We start from the raw sequence: 24488 nt of genomic DNA on the forward strand, positions 1-24488 counted from the left end.
GGTTTCACCGGAGAGGAATATAGGTTTGCTCTCTGTCTGTCTGTGTCGGTCTGTCCGTCTGTCCCATCTGTGTTTTTCCAGACTTTCTGCCCTTCGCCTTTAACATATTCAACTGAAACTTGGTGCATAGCTTTATTATGATATTGGGTGTACCGGAAAGTAATTGCATTTTTTAAGCTGTAAACGACATTATTTTCTGGTACAACCAATAATTACTGAACAAGGTCGAGTTTCAGGGTGTTTCGTCAAATTCTCAGTTATGCCCTTTTTGGACTTAGAAAATATCACACCCGTAGGGGACATGTACTGCGAAGCAATTCTCTGTCTTGTTTAAGTTTGATATTATTCTTGCAAGTTGATGTAATACCAGAATTTTTTTTATCTTTCATGTTTGCTGTATGTTGCTGATGTTTTAAACTTCAAATGACTTTATTTCACGTCTTTGGACCAATTAATTATTTAAAATATTGCCGATCTGCAGCTGTACATTCATACTACTGTGAAAAAAGACTCATTGTTAATATTTCTCATTTGTCGAAAGAGTCAAACAGGAAATTGAAGTTGATTATGTTCAACCTTTTGCTATTTTGCTCTTCGGGCCAAGTGCAGGCAATTCATGGTGCAGGAGCTTGTTGGGGAAATTATGGCACCACATGGCCTTTTAAGTGAGAAACCAAAATGCTGAAAATGAAGAACATACGCAATTACAGCTGCAGGCGAGCCAGGTATGCTATCACACAGTATTAAGAAAACGAGACCAGACTCCGGGCCTCCTGTTGCCCCGAATATGACTTATCCAACCAATGCTTCATCACTAGAAATAGTTATTGCAGCAATTTTCTATCACATCACCACAAATCCTCATGTTTTTTCACAGAGGAAAATGGTAGCTGAGTAAAGCCAAATGAATTACAGGACACTTTTTATTTGCACCTTATATAATTTGTAAAATGATCTCTTGCGGTGACCACATCATTTATCTATCAAAAAAATTATTCCTTCACCTCTTTCTCACTTTCTTGTATAAAAAACAATCACATGTGAATGCATTAAGATAACTCCATTTTGGGTGGTGAATGGTGATTATGACTGTACAGTGGTCTCAAATTTTACATGTGGTTATTAAATTGGACAGCTTGCTTCTTTAAGATAATCATCACACAGAGCTTTATTTGCGATGGTATCTACTACTCCTGGTACAACTATCGTGGATACCTCTTCGTGGTGGTTGTACCACCCAATGCAAGTTGGGGGCCAAATTTTCCCCATTCTTCCCTCATGCCTGGATTCGTCAGGGCAGCGAGGTCAAGGTCAGAGTACCAACCGGCCCTTTCTCTCTTGTCTCTTCTCTCTCTCTCTTTCTTCCTCTCTCCCTCTCTAACTCTGTCATGGCCCTGACTTTGTGAAGGCAGGGGTACACCATCCTGGATGTGGGGGATCTCTGGGTAGCTCCTGCGAAATTGAATTGCTGTCTTAGTGCTGTGGGATTGTTCGAGAGATAGTGCTGCGGGCTTGTTGGATAGCTAGTGCTGCAGGCTTATTCGAGAGATAGTGCCGCGGGATTGTTGGAGAGCTAGTGCTGCGGGCTTGTTCGAGAGATAGTGCCGCGTGCTTGTTGGAGAGCTTGTGCCATGGACTTGTTGGAGAGCTTGTGCCGCGGGCTTGTTGGAGAGCTTGTGCCGTGAGCTTGTTGGAGAGATAGTGCCGCGGACTTGTTGGAGAGATAGTGCCGCGGACTTGTTGGAGAGCTTGTGCCATGGACTTGTTGGAGAGCTTGTGCCGCGAGCTTGTTGGAGAGCTTGTGCCGTGGGCTTGTTGGAGAGCTAGTGCCATGGGCTTGTTGGAGAGCTAGTGCCGAGGGCTTGTTGGAGAGCTTGTGCCGTGGGCTTGTTGGAGAGCTTGTGCCGTGGGCTTGTTGGAGAGCTAGTGCCATGGGCTTGTTCGATAGCTTGTGCTGCGGGCTTGTTTGAGAGCTCGTGCTGCGGTCTTGTTCGAGAGCTAGTGATGTGTGCTTGTTCGAAAGGTAGTGTCTTGGGCTTGTTCGAGAGCTAGTGTCGTGGGCTTGTTCGAGAGGTCGTGCTATGGGCTTGTTCGAGAGCTAGTGCTGTGTGCTTGTTCGAGAGCTAGTGTCATGGGCTTGTTCGAGAGCTCGTGTCGTGGGCTTGTTCGGGAGCTAGTGCCGTGGGCTTGTTCGAGAGCTAGTGCTGTGGGCTTGTTCGAGAGCTAGTGTCATGGGCTTGTTCGAGAGCTAGTGTCGTGGGCTTGTTCGAGAGCTAGTGCCGTGGGCTTGTTCGAGAGCTAGTGCCGTGTGCTTGTTCGAGAGCTAGTGCCGCGGGTTTTTTTGAGAGCTAGTGCAGCGGGCTTGTTTGAGAGCGAGTGCCACGGGCTTGTTTGAGAGCTAGTGCCGCAGGCTTGTTCGATAGCTAGTGCTGCGGGCTTGTTTGAGAGATAGTGTCGCAGGCTTGTTCGATAGCTTGTGCCGCGGGCTTGTTGGAGAGCTTGTGCCGTGGGCTTGTTGGAGAGATAGTGCCGCGGACTTGTTGGAGAGATAGTGCCGCAGGCTTGTTCGATAGCTTGTGCCGCGGGCTTGTTGGAGAGCTTGTGCCGTGGGCTTGTTGGAGAGATAGTGCCGCGGACTTGTTGGAGAGATAGTGCCGCGGACTTGTTGGAGAGCTTGTGCCATGGACTTGTTGGAGAGCTTGTGCCGCGGGCTTGTTGGAGAGCTTGTGCCGTGGGCTTGTTGGAGAGATAGTGCCGCGGACTTGTTGGAGAGATAGTGCCGCAGGCTTGTTCGATAGCTTGTGCCGCGGGCTTGTTGGAGAGCTTGTGCCGTGGGCTTGTTGGAGAGATAGTGCCGCGGACTTGTTGGAGAGATAGTGCCGCGGCCTTGTTGGAGAGCTTGTGCCATGGACTTGTTGGAGAGCTTGTGCTGCGGGCTTGTTGGAGAGCTTGTGCCATGGGCTTGTTGGAGAGATAGTGCCGCGGACTTGTTGGAGAGATAGTGCCGCGGACTTGTTGGAGAGCTTGTGCCATGGACTTGTTGGAGAGCTTGTGCCGCGGGCTTTTTGGAGAGCTTGTGCCGTGGGCTTGTTGGAGAGCTAGTGCCATGGGCTTGTTGGAGAGCTAGTGCCGAGGGCTTGTTGGAGAGCTTGTGCCGTGGGCTTGTTGGAGAGCTTGTGCCGTGGGCTTGTTGGAGAGCTAGTGCCACGGGCTTGTTCGATAGCTTGTGCTGCGGGCTTGTTTGAGAGCTCGTGCTGCGGTCTTGTTCGAGAGCTAGTGATGTGTGCTTGTTCGAAAGCTAGTGTCTTGGGCTTGTTCGAGAGCTAGTGTCGTGGGCTTGTTCGAGAGGTCGTGCTATGGGCTTGTTCGAGAGCTAGTGCTGTGTGCTTGTTCGAGAGCTAGTGTCATGGGCTTGTTCGAGAGCTCGTGTCGTGGGCTTGTTCGAGAGCTAGTGCCGTGGGCTTGTTCGAGAGCTAGTGCTGTGGGCTTGTTCGAGAGCTAGTGTCATGGGCTTGTTCGAGAGCTAGTGTTGTGGGCTTGTTCGAGAGCTAGTGCCATGGGCTTGTTCGAGAGCTAGTGCTGTGTGCTTGTTCGAGAGCTAGTGCCGTGGGTTTTTTTGAGAGCTAGTGCAGCGGGCTTGTTTGAGAGCGAGTGCCATGGGCTTGTTTGAGAGCTAGTGCCGCAGGCTTGTTCGATAGCTAGTGCTGCGGGCTTGTTTGAGAGATAGTGTCGCAGGCTTGTTCGATAGCTTGTGCCGCGGGCTTGTTGGAGAGCTTGTGCCGTGGGCTTGTTGGAGAGATAGTGCCACGGACTTGTTGGAGAGATAGTGCCGCAGACTTGTTCGATAGCTTGTGCCGCGGGCTTGTTGGAGAGCTTGTGCCGTGGGCTTGTTGGAGAGATAGTGCCGCGGACTTGTTGGAGAGATAGTGCCGCGGCCTTGTTGGAGAGCTTGTGCCATGGACTTGTTGGAGAGCTTGTGCTGCGGGCTTGTTGGAGAGCTTGTGCCATGGGCTTGTTGGAGAGATAGTGCCGCGGACTTGTTGGAGAGCTTGTGCCATGGACTTGTTGGAGAGCTTGTGCCGCGGGCTTGTTGGAGAGCTTGTGCCGTGGGCTTGTTGGAGAGCTAGTGCCATGGGCTTGTTGGAGAGCTAGTGCCGAGGGCTTGTTGGAGAGCTTGTGCCATGGGCTTGTTGGAGAGCTTGTGCCGTGGGCTTGTTGGAGAGCTAGTGCCACGGGCTTGTTCGATAGCTTGTGCTGCGGGCTTGTTTGAGAGCTCGTGCTGCGGTCTTGTTCGAGAGCTAGTGATGTGTGCTTGTTCGAAAGCTAGTGTCTTGGGCTTGTTCGAGAGCTAGTGTCGTGGGCTTGTTCGAGAGGTCGTGCTATGGGCTTGTTCGAGAGCTAGTGCTGTGTGGTTGTTCGAGAGCTAGTGTCATGGGCTTGTTCGAGAGCTCGTGTCGTGGGCTTGTTCGAGAGCTAGTGCCGTGGGCTTGTTCGAGAGCTAGTGCTGTGGGCTTGTTCGAGAGCTAGTGTCATGGGCTTGTTCGAGAGCTAGTGTCGTGGGCTTGTTCGAGAGCTAGTGCCGTGGGCTTGTTCGAGAGCTAGTGCTGTGTGCTTGTTCGAGAGCTAGTGCCGCGGGTTTTTTTTAGAGCTAGTGCAGCGGGCTTGTTTGAGAGCGAGTGCCACGGGCTTGTTTTGAGAGCTAGTGCCGCAGGCTTGTTCGATAGCTAGTGCTGCGGGCTTGTTTGAGAGATAGTGTCGCAGGCTTGTTGGAGAGCTGGTGTCGCAGGCTTGTTCGATAGCTAGTGCCGCGGGCTTGTTCGAGAGCTAGTGTCTTGGGCCTGTTCGAGAGCTCGTGCCGTGGGCTTGTTTGAGAGCTAGTGCTGTGTGCTTGTTCGAGAGCTAGTGTCGTGGGCTTGTTGGAGAGCTGGTGTCGTGGGCTTGTTGGAGAGCTGGTGTCGTGGGCTTGTTGGAGAGCTGGTGTCATGGGCTTGTTGGAGAGCAAGTGTCATGGGCTTGTTTGAGACCTAGTGCCATGGGCTTGCTCACGAGCTATTCCCGCAGGCTTGTTTTGAGAGAAGTCTAGGGCTATACAACAACAACTACTCCTGTTAATTTAAGGCTGGTAATACTTTAAAACATAATGTATGCCATGTTCCATGTTAAAAGCAATCCATTTAGGTTTGCTATCCTTTTAAACAAAGGTCTACACCGAAAGACAGAAGGTAACACAAACCAGCAGTGTGATACAGGGCAATTTTCGGGAAGCTGGCAAACAGTGGCAGGGAGATATTTGGTGCATAGGTACTTATGCACTCATGCTCATGCTGTCCCGATCCGATTGTCCCCTCGTTGATGACACGTCATTTTGGTGGTGACATGAAAACTATTTTGGCAATGTATCCTAAATTGGCATCTTCAGTCATGAGAATGGAATGCAACTTCTTTTACACCTGCAGAGGCTGAGACAGTTGTAAAAAAAAAAGACACCTCTTACTACATGACCTAGAATTGATAAATGATGTCATGAACTTTAATCAATTGAGCATCTTCTTTTAGCTTTAAGCTGAATTGTAAATGTATTATCAAAAGGGTCACACAAGAATGGTCTAGAAGTGAAAGACTATTAGGAGTTTGCACTTAAAAGCATCTTTTTAAATACAGCAAGCAATCATGTAATCGTCTCTCTCTCTCTATTTATATTAAGGTTGAAGATAGACAGCACATTAATCTGGACATTTCATAAGCAAACATGGTGTCAGTAGAATCCAAAGTTTAATTGTTTTGCAAAAACAGCATTGCTGTCTGAATGGAGCGTTCAGATTGGCAAGGATGCCAGCCTACAAATAACCAGACAAGTTTGCATTGGCATAAATGACATTTATCATGTGTGTGATACCGTTTGAGCCAAAATCAACTTGTCCACGTGAAACGCCATTTGACCCAATCTCATGATGCGTCTCTCATGATGTTCTTCATCAGACAAGATCAGTTATTTGGACAACTGAATGCCAGCCCATACCATCGTCCATCAGGCTACCCACACCAAAATGATAATGCTACCTAATTGCAACGTTACTAAGCGGCTCCTGACATCATCTTCAGACTCTAACATTCCTCATTGAATTCTCGGCAGAATCTTCATGTGTTGGTGAAAAGAACAAGACCTCAATTGTTCACCCTCCAATTGTGATGTTGCGTCAACCATTCCCTGTGCTTTTTATTTTTCTGGTATACAAGATCGAGGCTCGTGAAAGAGCTAACATGAATCACACAAAAAGTCAAACCGACACATAAAACATATAATAAGGGGAGCGGTAGACAAGATGGGGACAGAGGGGGAAGGACACAAACATAACATTTGAGAGCAGGGACATCGGGAGATCTGTGGGAGGGAGAGGGCTTGGGGGGAGGTGGGATAGGTATAAAACATATGGACACTGCAAGGACTAAGTTGGAATTTCAAAAAAGTGGATCTGGGGTGAATTAGTGGGGGTAGAAAATATCAAGGTTTTGGATGGGGGAAGATAAGAGATGGTGGTGAACAGTTGTTAATGGCAGTGTGTCAGATGCATGTGAATCAGTGGTCTACTGGACCTCATATTAGTGGTATCAAGCATGCTCTGCAGTCTGAGGCAAAATTATATGCTCGATATTGCTCTTTGCTGATCTTTCTGGAGAGATCAATCATTTCATTTTGGCAAGGGGCACAAGATAAGGATTTCTTCTTGGGGTGATACAATTTGGGGGACTTGAATTAGGTCTCCATCAAATGTCCAGTGTGTCTCTACCTTGCCAGTGCCCTAGAAATGAAACTGTCATGACCATTGTACTTGGAGGCAACATCAACATATTCCCCTTAAACCATTCTGATGTTGTGAGCCAACTCATTTTAAATATTAACTGATGCTTAGCAATTAATAAACCAACTTAGACCACATAGATAGTTGGCAAAGTTATAGTGGGTTTTGACATTGGTTGGTTTTTACAGTTAAGGTGGATTTTAAGGTCTTATGATCTTCGTTATGGACTGGAGTTTGAGTCTCCATCGTGCTGTTGAAACAACACTAGGTGGGTCAACTCAGCCTGTCATCCTTCCGCTATCAATAAAATGAGTACCAGCTTATTGGGATGAATGACCCATTCGAGTATCCTGTGACGGAGTGGCAACCAGTCCAGGATTATACTCCTTAGCCATTGAAACTGCCTCAGCCTACAAATGCCCTGCCCTATGCCCCTCACGACGTGAAATGAATGGTTATTATTACTCGCAGAGTACCCACCCTCCGGGTGGGTCGAATTTGCGCATCACTTGCTAAAAAAAGTATCGGTATGTGTTTTGCAAGAAGACTCCAGATGTTTGCGTGGTGTGCACTTAAAAGGTTCTAGATGGTCGAAATGTCTAAAGGGTACGTTCCAATACTAGTTAGTGTCTAAGGGGTCGAAAGGGTCTAATCTCTCAAGCATGTAAAAATGGTCTAAAAAGGTCCAAGTGGTCTAAAGCTCTGGTCAAGTGTCCAAGCTATCTAATCTGTCTGACGGGTATAAAGGGTCTAAATGGTGTTAAAGTCTAAGGGGTTGAAAGGGACTTAAGGGGTGCAATGGTCTAAAGGGTATAATAGGGCTACCAAAGGGTGCAGGGATCTAAAGGTGTTGAAAGGGTCTTAAAGAAAGGTAAAAAGGGTCTAAAGGGTCCTCGGGGTATTTTGGGTCCTTAGAGTATTTTCGGTCTTCAGCATTATTTGGATATTTTGGGTCCTTGGCATCGTTTTGGTCTTTTGGGGCCTCGACGTCTTTTGAGTCCTCTGGATCTTTGAGGTCCTCTGGGATTTTTGCGTCCTCTGGGTCTTTTGGGTATTCTAGGTCTTATGGGTCTTCGGGGTATTTAAGGGTATCCTGGGTCTTTCAGGTCTTCTAGGTATTTTGGATCCACAGGGTTTTTTCGGTCTTTTGGGGTGGCGTCAAGTCAGCTGTCCAACCAATAGCTGAAGAGCGGACATACATACACACAAGCACTTGCTCCATTATATATAGATTATTGACATTGGTTATGTGGAGACATCCACTTGGATTCTATGGCAGATGTGATGTGCTATTTCAAATTTCAGGATCGACCATTTCAAGTGAAGACAATTGTAACATTACATGTTGCTCGTTCAATTTCCTGGGTTTCCTTCCTCAGCATCCATGGTTTCCATCAACATGACAAATAAATGAATGAACACATGTGAATGCATAGCTTATTTCACATTTTAGAAGTTGTTGTTTAATTTTTTTTGTGAAGACTATAAAAATTTGCTTAATAATAACTATTGTACTTTGTCACAAAATTCACGAGTTAATGCAGATTTTTTCATTTAGAGCAAAGTTTTTATTTCACTTGGGGGTGGAAATGACCCTTCGAGACGCTACATGCTTGTTTGCTGAATTCAGAGGAGCAATTGAATAGGAAATGAGAGCAAGAAATTGTGACAAGTAATAGGCAGATTTAATTTTCTGGGCCGATGCTCAACTGCAGTGCTCTGGTGGCTGGCCTTCAGGTCTCCTTGGTGCTGGGAGAGAGGGAGGGGAGAGGGAAGGATGAAGAGCGGGCGGGGAAAAGGAGAGAGAGGAGAAAGAGGGAGGGAGCGAGTGAGGGGACGGAGCGGGGGGGTGAGGGAGAGGAAAGGAGGGGAGAGAGACGGAGCGAGGGAGGGGAGGGGGATAGAGAGGAGTGGGGAAAATGATAGAAGGGGAGCGAGAGGAATAGGGAGGGGGGAGAGACAGAGAGAGAGACACAGACAGAGAGAGACAGAGAAAGAGAGAAATAAAAAGTGAGACAGGGAAGAGAGAGAGAATAATTTCAGTTGTTTAGATTTTTGCAAAAGACAACAATATTTTATTTGCATTGATGAACGTCATACATTTATGATATATCCCAGATATAATATCCGAAGAATCATCAGCCATTTTGTGTTTCAGGTTTGATTAATCAGCAATCCTACTTGAATATCATTAGCTTATCTAGTTCTGATAGGATGATGCAAATATACACTTAATATTGAACAACATAGTGCGGGTTTGATTCCCTACTCGACTTTAAACTGGTGCAATTGTGCTTTGCAAGTTAAGAATTGCATTACAAGGTGCACCACCACTCAGATGGGCATTAAGCTCGGTGCCCATGCAGACTCCAAGCTTTAGTTGGTGGACATTAAATATCGCAGGATCTCTTTTACAAAGAGAAGGAGAGTTAACAATTGGCGTCCTGAACAAATTCCAAATTCCTGCCCCAAACCGAAAGGAAACTGAATCAGTGGCACATCCCCAAATGTGAGAAATGATGCGCTGCCAGCATCTTATACCTGCTACACATGAGAGAAGATTTACTTTGTTTTTCTCCTGCTTCAGTGTGGAAAATATGTAGAGTTGTGCTTAACATAACGTAAACTAGAACGGCACTCGGTGGGGCACATATACCTCCGACAGGATGAACATTTTACGTTTTGTATCCCACTGATATCTGGATCTCGACCTGAACCAAAATCGAATCAGCTTGTTCGTATCACTGAATCAACTCATCCATTAAGTTTCATACGAATCCGTCCACAACTTTTTGAGATATCGTGTTTCATATTATTTTTGGTGAAGAATCATTTAAAATTATAGTGTACGGATCTTCACCAAAATCCAATCACTTCATCCTTGTCTCACACCCAACTTGTCCACCAAATTTCGGTTGAATATGTCCATACTTTTTTGAGATATCCTGCGCACAAACAGACAGACAACAGACATGGGTGAAAACAACTTCCAACCACCTTTGGTGGCAGATGTAACGACGTTATAAACACCTTACACTTCATCTTTCTCAAACCTCTTTGGGAAAAAGACGTTATTCTTACCCAGCATATTATCCTCCTGGAGCAAAGCTCGAGACTGATTTTGTTTTTATCAATCAAAAACATATACAAGAGATAATATTTTCTACTGGCAAAGCCAACATTATTTTTAATATGAAAATTGTTTTTCTTGCGATATGAGAAATACATGAGCAGGAAAGGGGGATCATCTTACTATCCTTATTATTGTACACTGCTCCTTTCCTATGATATCTCCAGGCACTGCATGACGTCATTACCGGGCACGAAGGGGGCCCGGCAATGACGCGCGCTGAAAGGGAGTGCTCAGTTTTCACTCTGGTTTCTTGTTACTTGCTGGAAAAGATTCCGGCAAGTATGTTGGTTGGTTGGTTTGTCTGTCTTTTTGTCTGTTTGGCTGTCTGTCTGTCTGTGTGTGCGCAGTACTACGTCTACATCGTTGCACATAGAATCGCCAAACTTTACACACATATTTGTCTTGCCCTGGAATAGACTGTGCCCAATTTTTAACTCTCCAGGCCCAAGGCCTCCATTATGACGTCATAATTCGATAATTCGACAAGTACAAAACTTCATCCAATCAAGATGCAATTTCTTGAGCGCCATGTCGGCATAAACCGGTGAGAAAAAAAAAATGATGACGTCATCGGTCACGTGGTTCGGACACCATCTCAGAAAACGAAAAACTTTGCACCTCTATATCTCCGAAAGTGCTGAATAGAAAAAATTGAGACATGGCTCATTGAAAGGAAATCTCCATGGGGAATAAAATATGTTAATGATGATGTCATAGGTGCCTCCATTATGACGTCATAATTCAACAAGTACAAAACTTCATCCGATCAAGATGAAATTTCTTGAGCATAATCTAGGAATAAATTAGTTTAGAAAGCAAATAATGATGACGTCATCGGTCACATGGTTCTGCCGCCACCTTGGAAAAACCGAAAAACTTTGCACCTCTATATCTCCGAAAGTGCTGAATAGAATAAATTGAGACGTGGCTCATTGTAAAGAACTCTCCATGTTGAATAAAATATGTTAATGATGATGTCACAGGTGCCTCCATTATGACATCATAATTCGACAAGTACAAAACTTCATCCGATCATGATGAAATTATTTGAGCATAATCTAGAAATAAATTAGTTCAGAAAACAAATAATGATGGTGTCATCAGTTACGTGGTTCTGCCTCCATATTTGTCCAAAATGGCCGATAAAAAAGTACATTCCGGCAAGTCATCGGTCTCTGACCGATAGTTCATTACTTGCCGGAAAAGATTCCAGCAAGTATGTTGATCGGTTGGTCTGTCTATCTGTCTGTCTGTTTGTGTTTGATTGCAGTACTATGTCTACACCGTTGCACGTAGAATCGCCAAACTTTACACACATATTTGTCTTGCCCTGGAGTAGACTGTGCCCAATTGATGACGTCATTTGTCACATGGTTTGGCCGCCATCTTGGAAGAACCGAAAAACTTTGCACCTCTATATCTCCGAAAGTGCTGAATAGAAAAAATTGAGACATGGCCCATTGTAAAGAACTCTCCATGTGGACTAAAATATGTTAATGATGATGTCATCGGTCATGTGGTTCGGCCCCCATCTTGGAAAAAACGAAAAACTTTGCACCTCCATATCTCCGAAAGTGCTGAATAGAAAAAATTGAGACATGGCTGATTGTAAAAAACTCTCCATGGGGAATAAAATATGTTAATGATGATGTGATCGGTCACGTGGTTCGGCCGCCATCTTCGAAAAACGGAAAATTTTTGCATCTCTATATATCCGAAAGTGCTGAATAGAAAAAATTGAGACATGGCTCATTGTAAAGAACTCTCCATGGGGAATAAAATATGTTAATGATGATGTCATAGGTGCCTCCATTATGACGTCACAATTCGACAAGTACAAAACTTCATCCGATCAAGATGAAATTTCTTGAGCATCATCAAGGAATAAATTAGTTTAGAAAACAAATAATGTTGACTTCAGTCATCAGTCACGTGGTTCGGCCGCCATATTTGTCCAAAATGGCCGATAAAAAAGTACATTCCGGCAAGTCCTCGGTGTCTGACCGATTTTTAATATGTCTGTCTGTCTGTTTGTGCACAGTACTACGTCTACATCATTCACATAGCATCGCCATACTTTACACACATATTTGCCTTGCCCTAGAATAGACTGTGCCCAATTTTTAACTCTCTAGGCCCAAGGTCAAGCTCAAGGTCACCCAGAATGTGAAAATCGTGACCGCAGCATAAAGCCGGGGCGAGGCGGAGTGATGCAGCGGAAGGATTTGATGGTTTAAATGAAGCCGCGATGAGGCGGATTTTCATTGGGACCTTTATCCTCATTTCGTTAACTCCCCCACCAAGGGTGGATGGAGGTTATGTTTTCACCCCTGTCTGTTTGTCCATTTGTTACTTGCCAGAATACATTCCGGCAAGTATGTTGGTTGGTTGGTTACTTGCCGGAATAGATTCTGGCAAGTATGTTGGTTGGTTGGATTGTTACTTGCCGGAATAGATTAGCCGGAATAGATTTTGGGTGGTGAGGGGGCTTGAAGCCAGATTTTAATCTTAGAGCCGCCATGTTGGTGCTCTCCATCACTGCGATGCGAAGCGAAAGATGCCTCAGAGCTGTCACATTCACAATCACTATGTCGTATGTACTCCCGATACGTGTTTCCTTCATTGTAAAAACTACCAAGTCAACAGTTAGAAGGATTTTGAGCCGATAGGTGTTACGGCTTTGGCAAGATCAATGGAGACAGCGATCTGTTAGCTTATACACCACCCAAATAGCTATGTGGAATTCTCTCATATAGAGATTAAACCCACGTCATTTGAACTTTGGCAGAGGTCATTATTTACTTTTGATGATCCAAAATGGCTGATAAAAAGTACATCCGGGCAAGTCCTCAGTCTCTGACGGATTTTACATTTGTTTGTTTTTTTGTTTGTTGTACACCACTCCTTTCCTATTCCATCTCGAGGCACTGCATGACGTAATTACCGGGCACCGAAGGCAGCCCTGCAATGACCCACGCTGAAAGGGAGTACTCAGTTTTCACTCTGGTCGTTTGTTGGTTTGCTTTCTTGTTTGTTTGTCTTTGTTTGTCTTTGTAAAAGTTTTTGATTAATTAATTAATCGATCAATTACTTAATTGTTATTGATTAATTAAGAACTTATGTTAATTTATTTTCATTATTAATCATTTATTTATTTTCTTTCTCATCTGGGCAATATCTCAGGCACCTTTTGAGCGAGGAAGCTGATATTTGGACATGACAGTGACCAAGTGATTTGGCTTATTGATTAATCAATTAATCGATTAATTATTTAATTATTCGATTAATTATTTTTTTTATTAATCACTTATCGTGACCGCAGCATAAAGCCGGGGCAAGGCAGAGGTCATTTTTGAGAGTTCAGTGACAGGGCACTGACAGGGCACATTTTTGAGAGTCCTAAGGGCGAGGCAGAGGTATTAATTTTCAAAAATTTACAACTTCGGATGAAGCACTGGTGGTATAGGTAAGCTATTAGCCAATTGATTAAGAAAATATTTTACGATCATATTTGTTGATTTTAATTATGCAATTAGTCAGTCAATTATTTTACAACTCTCCCTCGCAATACAGTCTCTGTGAGCTGCACGGCGGTATCGCTGGTAAATGCTGGTAATATGCTGTGCTGGAGGATATTTATATATTTGGCATGGGGGCAGTGTACTTTGAATGTATCTGTACTTGTTATTGATAATTATTACCCCGCGCAATCCAAGAAAAAGCTGGGTTAAGCAATTGGTTTTGGTTATGTCCGTCTATCCATCCATCAGTCTGATATAATCAGTTTATCAGGTTGTCAGTTTATGATCGAGAAATATATTATTTAAATGGAATGTTATGTTTTGAACATTAATCAGAAGACAAGTCTTTGGCTTTAAATCATTTCACCGTACTTTGGCTTCAAATTTGTCCTGATCGCACATGCACAGAGAGGTGAGATTATATTTTCAGTCTGTTTGTCTGCCTGGCAGTCATACAAAATTGCAAATCATTCCAAACAGGAAACTTACTGTTTTTAAGGACGTTATAAAGGACACAAACAGCAGGCACGAATAAGTAATATAACATGTTAGATAGGGTGATGTAATAGAGACTGGGTAAAATCCAGAATTAATTTATTTCAACTCCTTTAAATGTCTTTAAACCTTTATTTAAATTTAATTAAATACTTGAACATTGTAGAACTGTAGAACACAAATCGTCTATCACACTTCCAAGAGCCATGGTACATATATATATATATATATATATATATATATATATATATATATATATATATATACAGGGGGCTGCAAAAGTAGGTATACAGTAATGAAAAACAAAACGTGCGCACAAAACGTATTTTATTGATTATACAAGCATATCAATAATAACATATCAATAATAAACATATCAATAATAAACATATTCATCCCTCAAATGTTCAAACTGTTTGCCCCCGGCATTCACACACTCCACTAGTCGAGTGTGGACACCCATGCACATTCTGGCACAAAGGTCTTTATCAGCATCAATTTCCTGGCAAGCCTCCCGTATGAACTGAATCATGGCATCAACAGAACGTGGCTTGCGTGCGAAAACCCTGTCTTTTACACATCCCCAGAAAAAGAAGTCCATAGGGGTGAGATCCGGCCAACGTGGTGGCCAGTCAACGGCTCCCCGACGTCCAATCCACCTGTTGGGAAACTGAAACTGGTATAATCCTTTATATATATATATATCTGTGCAGAGGAGGCCAAATCTGGCCTCCAAAGCCAGTCGCCGACTGGGCATCCTCCGTCGTGCGAAGTCCTTCCTTGGCACACCTGAGCTCCTCACCACATACAAGGCTTTCATCCGCAGCTCTATGGAATACTGCTCTCCCCTCTGGTCTGGTGCTCCTGCCTCACACCTAGCCCGTCTGCACGCTGTTGAAACCAAAGCGTTCAGAATCATTGGAATCTCCCACGATGAAGCTAACTCCAAGGGCCTTTCACTCACTCACTGCAGGCAGGTTGGTAGTCTTTCCGTCTTCTAACGACTCCTCTCTGGCCTTGCCCCCCCCAGCCCTCTCTGGGCTCTGTCCCCCAAATATTCCTACAGGTCGCACAAGATCTGCCTGCAACCCTCTTATGGTTAAACTGCCAAAATCAAGACTTTCTGCTCACCTTCACTCCTTCATTCCTCTTTTCTCCCGCCTCTGGAACAAACTCCCTCACTCTCTTCAATCCCACTGCACCCTCCAGGTCTTTAAAACAGCTGTTCACCACCATCTCTTATCCTCCGCCATCCAAAACCTTGATCTTTTCTACCCCCGCTAATTTCGGTCCCCTTGTGTTTTATACCTCTCCCCCCCGCCCTCCCCCTCCCACGCCTCCTGCCCCCAAGCCCTCTCCCTCCCACACTTCTCTCTGCTCTCAAATGTTGTGGTTGTGTGCTTCCCCTTCTCTCCCCATCTTGTCTTCCGCTCCCTCTTTTTGTGTGTTTTGTTTGTCTGGTTGATTTGTTTGTGAAATAAATGTTAGCTCTTTCACGAGCCTCGATTCATTATACCAAAAAAAAAATAAAATAAAAATAAAAATAAATCCTTACTGTATACCCACTTTTGCAGCCCCCTGTATATATATACTTGGCATGTGAGAGGGTGCATATCGGGGTGGAGAAGAATCCGCCGATATGGCTATGTATGATGCTGATTGATGCTGCGTTCAATGTTCATCAATAAAGCTTCCATCCCCGAAACTGTGACTCACCGTCGTCTTATTACAGTGTATCAGGACTGTTTCAATAACGTGCATTTGTTCCTTGCAATCTTTAAAATCATTCTATTTATATTGAAGTACTGTACACACCTGAACACTGCACAGGGTATCGTATTCTATGAACCCTCTAGTTTTAGTCTTTTTTTTTAGGTTTAAATAAAGACCAGCCTTTTCACTTTCCATCTTCACCATCTGCAGCAGTTTCATCATGTTCTCTTTATTTTCTGCCAATAGAGTCGTTTCATCAGAATACCTTTTGTTCTTGATACATCTTACTCTAATCCTGACTCCAGCCTTCATGTTATCCAAGTTAGATTTTTTTGTCATAATTATTATGAGCAGAAATTAATCGGTCGATTCCATCCAATGATAATGGTATAACAATATTTATTATAATCTATCTATAATTCCAGTAATCTCTGTACGTTTGTACGTTTGTACGTCTGTACGTCTGTACGTCTGTTTGTCTGTGACCGCTGTTTCTCGACAACCACGGGTCCGATATACTTTTAACTTGCCAGGTATATTGCTGGGGACCCGAGGATGTGCCTTTTCAAGGTTTCATATTAATCGGACAATTACTTACCGAGCTATGTCCAAAAAACGATTCAACCAATCAGAGAGCAGCGAACTATCGCGTGTGCCGAACGTGGCGGACACACTCTGCCTCGGATGGCACATTTGAGAGCGTATTCATTTATTTCACGTTTGCAAACTATGTTGGCGTTAAACTATGTTTTAAAACTAATAAAAACGAATTTGCGATTCATTCGCTTTCCTGCGCGTTTGTGCACGCGATGGCGATTTCTTTACCAAACTCCGGAAGCCGTTCGCTTTGGACCAAACCATTTCATGTAAATAGAGGGGGGGGATTGTCACCACTCGCAAGCCGTTCGCTTTGGACCAAACCATTTCATGTAAATAGAGGGGGGGGATATAATTTTAGATATATATATAGTACGGGCATGCCCTAGTAATATGAATTCTAGGGGATGACACGATGGCCTAGAGGTATGCATACTTACCTCTAAGATGTCATCTGGGTTTGAAACTTGGCCCAACTTACAAAAGTAATTCTCGTGTTTCACAGGCAGGATCAAACAACAACAACACAACAACATGCATTTTAAAGGCCATTTTCCCTACGAGAGCGGGGGTTAGCCTTGCGGTCCCCATGACAATCTTCTCCATTTTGCCCTATTTTCTGCATCTCTCCTTGTTAACCCCCTTGCCCGCATTTCTTCTTCCACCATCTTTAGCCAAGTCTTTTTCGGTCTTCCCCGTCCTCTACTTCCTTCTACATCAATTTCCATCACTCTTCTCAACCAGTCACTTTCATCCTTCCTCAACACATGACCAAACCCTCTCAACCTGTTCCTCTTCACAGCATCAATCACAGGCTCTATTCCCATCATCTTTCGCAATTCATCATTTGTCTTCCTCTCTCTCAACGATACTCCGCACATCCACCGAACATCCACCAAACCATTCGCATTTCCACCCTTTCCAGCCTTCGTTGCTGCTCTACGTTCATGACCCATGTCTCGCTCCCATAAATCATAACACTTCTCACACATGCAGCTTACACCTTTCGCTTCAGCTTCAGCTACACTCCCCTCATCATCAGCACGCCACTCAGTTCCCGAAACTTCTTCCATGCACATCTCACTCGAGCAACCGTTGCCGAGTCTGATCCACCTTCTCCATTCAGCATGTCTCCGAGGTAGCAAAATGTTTTCACACCTTCCAGCTTCACGCCGTCTCCAAGATCCAACTCAACATTTCCTCCATCTGCAGCTCCCTCTGTGCACACCTTACATTTGAATGTAGCTGCCACACTGGTTAATGACCCTCTCAGACCACTACATTTTTGATGAACCCACTCAGCACACATTGTACATTGAACGGAGTTCACTCCGACACCCTTCCTGCACACAGCACACGGCCACTTCCCAGTTCTTTCCACCTCACCACAGGCTTTACCACTTGCCATCACCTTCCTCTTTCCGATATTCACCTTCAGACCTTTTGTCTCCATACATTCCTTCCACTTGTTCAGCTTTTCCTTCAGTCCATCCATACTTTCCGCAATCAACACCAGATCATCTGCATACAACAACTCCCACCGTAAAGCCTCCTTTACGTTCTGAGCCAGCACCTCCATCACAGCTACAAATAGTAGTGGACTTAGTACCGACCCCTGATGCACTCCCACCTTCACAGGCAGGATCATTCATCAATATCTGTGCTTTCCCTCGGATGGACTTTAAACCGGGCGTCCTGTCTGCTGGCATTAGTGGGTGGACATTAAATATCCATTGTGTCCTTCGCGTAGAGTAGGCGAGCTATCGCCAGCACCGTGGCCAAATTCCAAATTCCTGCCCTTTTGATCTAGGCATGGTGACACCGCACACTTCAACAACAAAGAGCAAACCAAACTAAATGTCTGAGGTTTAAATAAGACAGGTTCCTCCAAGATCCTCTCTAACGATGTTCTAATCATTTGCACCTGAGTTGGTGCACCTGATTCTAATTTTAGGTATTTGAAGTAGTGATAAATGTAGGGGTGTACGTTCGACGTGTCGAATGTCAGCCCTGTGCCATGCTTCCCTCGGCTAAAATAAAATATAATGTGGGAATAATTGTGACCGTTAAAGAAGAATAAGAATATAAACACATTGTTGTCCACATTGTTCTGGCGTCAGGAAGGGCATCCGGCCATAAAAACATTGCCTCAAACAGGGAACCATGATTGTCATGGGGCCCGCAAGGCTAACCCCCGCTCGAGCGGGGAAAAATGTCTTAAAACGATCATTCATTCATTCATTCATGTTGTCCACATTGTTCGCACGTGCACACACACATGACACCACCCCTCCCCCATTCCCACCTACCTGGCTGCTCTCGTAGGGAGCAGGTGTTTATTGTATTGAAAAAGACCTTTAAAAACGTTGACAATTTCTTGGACTATTGCAAGTACTCATAAATCATTCTGAAATTTTTTGAACATCTAATCTTGAAACGGGTGCTTTCTGTTAAAAGTATGAAATAATGTCTCATTTGGAAGCAGTTTCTCCTTGTGGATTCTGAAATGGCATAAAAATATATAGATATGGAGATGCAGAAAAATATCAATCCTGTCCAAATTGTCTGAACTTTAATCCCCAAGTCAACATTGGAGCACAAGGAGTAAAATACCACAAATGCGTGGTGATTAGTACACTAATTAGCAATCCTGGAAGGAGAGAGAATCTGACAGCCCACACTGTATGGGAAAAACAAATGGCAGGCGGATGAGATGAGGAAAGGACAAGACACAGAGATGAAGGTGTGGGAAGTGAAAGGTCATGTGCAGATATGAGGGAAGAAAAAACACACAATTAAGACAAAGAAAAAACCCTTCCACTTGAAAATTGTGAGGTTGTCTTCACAATTTTAATACCATTCGACCAAAACACTCCCTGCGGTTTTTAAAGCTTGGCTCAAACACAGCTTGTTTCAAATAACAGAGCAGAGCAGGAGGGAGGTTGGGAATTTAAATTATTCGAAAAAAATAAGTTATTCCAATTTATTTTTCAAAGAAACAGAACTTTTTTGATCACAGCATAATTTAACTAGAGAGTTTATAGAACACGATACTCTGTGCAGTTTTCAGGTATCTACTTCAATTTAAATAAATAATGATTTTAAAGATCGTTTAAAAAATATGGGAGATTAGCGCTACTGAAGCTTTTTGTGAATTAGGGTGGTCCCACACACCATTTTGATACACTGTAATAGGACGACGTTGAGTCGCAGTTTGGGAGATGAGGCTTTATTGATCACCATAGAATGCAGAATCAATCAGCATCATACATATTGGAGACTTTTTCTTCATCCCCATACTGTACACTTTCACATGCCACGCCCTCTCATGATATATATATATATATGTATGTATGTATATATATATATATATATGTTGGAACCCATCTGTGGATCGGTCCCATCGGCCGATGGGTCTGACCCATCTGTGGATGCACGAGAAATGACAATGCAGACCCATCGGCCGATGGGTCTGCGCCATCTGCGGATGTGTTGTTCACCTTGAAGGAATGTGTTGACAGAATGGTGCTCTTCAATCAGGTACACAGTCATTGGAATTACATGTGGTAGGAATTTAACAGAGATGATTTTAAAATGTTTTATTATCTATTTCTACCCATCTATTTATACATTTTGTCAATACATTTTGTAATTAACAGATACATGGCAGTTTTAGTAAAGCTTTACATAACATACTCAACATTCATACAAAACATTAGGTGTTCTTCTGATAATGGCGGAGGGGAATGTTAAATTCCTTTATATTAAATAAAATAAAATAAAATTTAAATTAAATAAAAAAATAAAATTTAAATTTTAAAAATAAAAGTTAAATAAAACATTTAAAAATCATCTCTGTTAAATTCCTACCACATGTAATTCCAATGACTGTGTACCTGATTGAAGAGCACCATTCTGTCAACACATTCCTTCAAGGTGAACAACACATCCGCAGATGGCGCAGACCTATCGGCCGATGGGTCTGCATTGTCATTTCTCGTGCATCCACAGATGGGTCAGACCCATCGGCCGATGGGACTGATCCACAGATGGGTTCCAACATATATATATATATATATATATATATATATATATATATATATATATATATATATATATGTATGTATATATATATATATGTATATATATATGTATATATATATATATATATATATATATATATATATATGTCAGTCATTATGCGACTTCATACCATCAGTGGAGAACCGCCAGTAATGGGTCCCATACAGCTATTGCTGCACCTCACTGGGAGCGATAAGCACCGCCTGCCACACGGTAACATTATCTCTGGTATCCACTCACTGTATGGAGTCGACCTGGATGCGGTTGGGAGTTGCTAATTAGTATCTGTAATTTGGCGCTCCAACCTAATGAGCGAACGTCATGACGTCATCGACACGCATGTCTGCATTGCATGCCAAGCTCCAGATTGCCTGCCACTGCGTTGCCCTGATGAAGCCCCAACAAGGACGAAACCAGGTCGGTAACTGTGAGTTTTGCATACACTTGTGACAGTATCTGAATTTAACATCCATAATGACGCACTGCTAGATGGCTTCTCCGGAGCTTGGCAGGCAATGCGGACACGCGTGTCGATGATCACTCATTAGGTTGGAGCGCCAAATTACCGATAATAAAATATATATATATATAATTATGTATGTATGTATATATATATTTATATATATATATATATATATATATATATATATATATATATATATATATATATATATATATATATATATATATATATATATATAGAGTATATATATATATATATATATATATATATATATATATATATATATATATATATATATATATATATATATATATATATATATACAGACTTGGCATTTAATATGGAATATTTTTTTTGTGGGGGTGAACTTACTTTTCAAGTTGACTTAGAACCAAAAGTTCATTGGAATTATGTTGAAATTATTCTAGATTTTGTTAATGTGACCTTTAAAAGAAACAAAAACCACATTTGACATTTCGAAGCAAATAAATTGATCCTTGAAAGTGATGTAACCTGGTATTGAACTCAATTCATGGACAGTACTGTGTTAAACTTCTGTACGTTTTCCAGAAGTATTTCTTTATTTTGCACATTAGCCAAAATTTTTTTTAACAAAAACAAAAGTTAAATTACGACCGGGATTACGGACAGTAAAATTACACTTCGGTACGTCGTGCAACCCCCACGAGCATTCAGGAGAGCACGTACACGTTGAGGAATGCTGTTCACGAGATTTGCCAAGGTTTGGACAGGAATCGCTTGCCATGCAGTGACAATAGCCTGCTGCAATTCACGCACAGAGGCAGGCTGCTTGTCCAAGTTGTCGATTTGACGCCTTAATTCTGCCCACAAGTTCTCTATCGGATTCATATCCGGGGACATGGCTGGCCACTCCATATGCTCTACACCACGGTCAGCAAGAAAGTGTTGGATCATGCGAGCACGATGAGGCCGTGCATTGTCATCTTGGAAGACAAAGTTTCCTCGAAAGGCTGCACGAGCAAATGGAAGCAATGTTTCTTCCAGAATGGCCCTGTACTTGAACTGGTTCAGGTTTCCATTCAGAACAACCAGGTCAGTTTTTCCCCCTGCATGAAAAGCATCCCAAACGGTCACCCCACCACCTCCAGCCTGGACTCTTGGCACTATACAATCTTCGTTGTAGGCTTCCTGCACTTGTCTGTGCACTCGGACATGGGCATCTTGATGATAGACCAGAAATCAAGACTCGTCACTGAAGATCACGTGATTCCAGTGTCCTGGCCGCCATTGACGGTGCTCTCTGGCCCACTGCAATCGGCGCTGGCGGTGTTGTCTTGTCAGGCGTGGCTTTCTCAGGGGATGCCTGGCACGATAGCCTGCTTGAACCAGTCGTTGGTTAACTAGCCTTCTGGATACAGGCACATTTGTCAGTTGCTGCCACTCAGCCCTAAGCCGATTAGCTGACTTGGTATGGCCATTGTGGACTAACCGGTGCCGCTGGCGATCATCCCTCCTTGTGGCACTGCGGGGACGTCCTGGCCTCGATATTGGAGTAGGAATACCCCTCTGAGCATTTCGTTCCAGGATCTTTGACATCTGACCTTGAGTGATGCCATACTGCCTAGCAATAGCACGCTGTTTCATGCCGGAATTTCGTAAAGCCACCACTCCATGATAAACAGCATTGTCGAGTTGACGGACCATCTCCAGAGGAAGCGGCAATAAATTTTGTAGACGTGCAGCAGTTGTTTTCCACTAATACAGAACGCAACAACCCTTATATACCCGATTGTGAAGCCAATCGTCAAAGTACCTGTCCGTACATTTTGTCATGTCACCTGTGATATAATCCTGTCATTGACTTCTTGCTGCGACAGACAATCAGTGACATGGTTCTTTTAACAAAGAAATCACCGAAGCGTAAAAGAAACTCACCAGATTGATATACTGAGTTCAGAAAGGAAACCCAAGTCAAGAAAAAAAAAAAATCCATATTAAATGCCAAGTCTGTATAGATTGTTGCGGATCTGGGACGACGGCGCTCCCCTTGCCAAGGAGGGTTAACCCCTTGTCCCTTATACTGGCCGTCGCCGATCCTGAGGGTCTGTGATGTCACTGGTGGTCAGCCATGACCAGGGTAATCGGGACAGAGATCCAAAAAAAGACCCCCCGAATACCTGCTTACCGTGACCTCCCAACCAGCGAGGAGACAGCCCCACCCGAGTCACGACGGTAATGGACACGCCGAGCGAAGCGAGTCACGACCCAGGCCGTTAAAAATGACTAACCCGATTATAGCGGTTTTAATCGTGCCATGTAGACCAATGGAAAGAAAAGACTAAAGCAACTGGATGAAGACGAAACCAAAGCTTGGAGAAGGAACACACATTTATTATAACAAACACCAGAGGAAAAGAAAGATCAAAGCTGTACAAAGATAGATGGATGTAAAAATACACAGGGCAGCCCTATCTATACAGTCTTACTTATACCCAGGACAGAACAAACAAAGACAGATTCACACGGGAATGATGACAGGAATGGCAGGAGAAGGTCTGTTCAGCTGGCAAAAGTGGCCGGTTCGGCTTGTTCAGCCGTCGAGGTTACGTTCCGACCTCGCGCCGTTGGTTTGGAGCGAACCCGACAACCGCTGGAACAAATGTGGTTGCGTCGACGCCACGACTCTCTCTCTCTCTCTCTCTGAGAATAATACTGGGATTTCCCCTCGCAGGCAAGGCACGATCTCTTTTTGCTGCGCGCTCGTCGCCTCTGCTGGTCTCAACCCTTTTTTTCTTGCGCGATCCTCCAACGCATATATTAAGCGGGGTCGTGACACGCCCTCGGCCGTTTGGGTCCCGCCCCCGTGCTCTGTTGGTAGCCTTATTAGGCAATGGAGCTGAACAGCTCCCCCCTCGTGGTGAGCCACGGTCACGCCTCTTCTCGGCGACCCCGCCCTTCTTGTCCAAACAGAGCATGGAGCACATGTTCAAAATGGCGGCGAACGCCGCTTTCAAACCCAGGCCAGTTGAGAGGGCGCGCACCCCCCATGCTTGTTGAGCTGCTTTGCAGAGAGAGAGAGAGTTTGCTGGGGTATGGAATCATTGAAGGGGAGCTATCCTTATTTGTTAATGCAATGTAGTGTCAATCTAGTGGATACAGAGCCTTAATTAAACATAGAATAGGAAATAATTAGCAAGGTGATTCTAAGATTGGTTGCATATACAGACTTGTATATATACAGACTTGTATATATTGTTACGGACACGGCTTAAGATGTTATGATGGGCCGAGCGGAATGGCCGCCGTGTTCGCACAGTTTACCCGATTACCCCCAACTCACCCGATTCCACTCGAACGTTGGCCAAATCGCGCTACGCTAAATCAATGAAGGAAAGGACACAACGACTGGGATAAATGAAACGACGCAAGGGGTACAGTTCTCAAGACCTCCGGAGGAGGATATAATTAGTGGGGGAGAAAAGGGGTAGATTACAAGGCAATGAGGTAAAGACACAGAAGAGATAGGCACTTAGACACAATCTTATCTATCCCAGACAGACCACAGACAAATGGAACAAGACTGACTTACACAGGGATTGATGGCAGGGAAGGACAGGCAGTCGATAGCACAAGGTGCACCTTGGCTCAGGGACAGAATCAAGCACGGTCCAGTCCAGAGATGCGGGGAGGTGTCACAGCGC

The sequence above is a fragment of the Myxine glutinosa genome, chromosome 3 (genome assembly GCF_964187855.1).
Source record: "Myxine glutinosa chromosome 3, kmMyxGlut1.1, whole genome shotgun sequence".
In the NCBI taxonomy this organism is placed as follows: Eukaryota; Metazoa; Chordata; class Myxini; order Myxiniformes; family Myxinidae; genus Myxine; species Myxine glutinosa.